The following is a 1,363-nucleotide window of genomic DNA, read 5'->3' on the forward strand; positions in this document are numbered from 1 at the left end:
TTGTATATTTCTAGAATCATTATCTGAACTAATTACTAAAAAGAGTCGTTGGTTTGGTTCGAATAAGGTTCAATTACACATTAATTTTAGAACATTTTAATTAATTCGTTTGAGATTTAAATGGATAATTAAGTACTCATTATTCATATTCATCCCCTAAACATAATAAAACATTAAATAAATCAATTAAAATAATAATTCGAGAACATTTTGTGTGGTTAACTCGAATACTAATACTAATAAGTAATAATTGAGCTTATTCCGTTGCTTTGGCGGAAAAAGGCAAAGATGGTGATAATTGCAATGTTAAGTTATAATAACTCATGAAATTTGATTTTCGATTTAATTTAGTTTTTTAATTTTTAATTAATTTAAATTATATTTTAAAATTTTAAGGTGTTATTCAAGTTGTTTCTTCCGTTTATTTTTATTATCGAAAAGATGACATAACACGATTAAACAATATTATTTTGTTGTTTGCATCTAAATAACGTTATTTACTTTTTTTTTTCTTTCTCATTTTTATTATCATCATTTCCAATCATACCTTTTTAATTTTACCATCCTCGTCACCACCACTATCATCATCCTCTTCCTCTTCACTTCTTTCTCATCTACCACTCTATTCCGTTATTCCATTATCTTTTTTTTCATGTCCCTCTTCCTCCACCTCCTTAACCAAAAAATACTACAAAGAAAAAATTTGACTATAAAAGAGCTCTCATCTTCATCACAACCAAAAAACTCGACGACAAATAAATACTCAAAATCCTATCATTATTGTCGTCATCATCATGAGTCTCATCTACATGCTCCACCACTCCAACAAATAGAAGCATCGGCAAGGTGGAAGTAGGTTGAGAGTTACTGTTGGAGCCATGACTGTTTGAGGTCACAGAATCAAGTTTGTCCTATTTGTCATTGCATTGATTATGTGAGAAGAAGGAAAAAAAAGAAGAGAGAGGGTTTCTCGATAAAATTGAGGAGAAAAAAGAAGGAGGAGGTGAGGAGGAGAAGAAGGGTAGTAGTGATGAGAATGCATGATGGGATTGAAAATGTATGATTGAGAGTAGTGACAATGAGATGATAGAAGGTTGAGACATTGAGGAAGAGGAATAATAAGAGAGGGAATAATTGTTTAAGCAGATATAACAAAACAATGTTATTTAATTGTGTCACGACAAAAATAGATGGAGGTCAACTTGAATTACGCCTTAAAATTTTAAGATACAATTTAAATTAATTAAAAATTAGAGAATTAAATTAAATTGAAAGTCAAATTTTAGAATATTTTAAATATTAACTCTAAATATAAAATATTAAAATTTAATACATATTCATCAATTTGATTTCATTTTGTTTA

This window comes from Arachis ipaensis, chromosome B04, assembly GCF_000816755.2.
Source record: "Arachis ipaensis cultivar K30076 chromosome B04, Araip1.1, whole genome shotgun sequence".
NCBI lineage: Eukaryota > Viridiplantae > Streptophyta > Magnoliopsida > Fabales > Fabaceae > Arachis > Arachis ipaensis.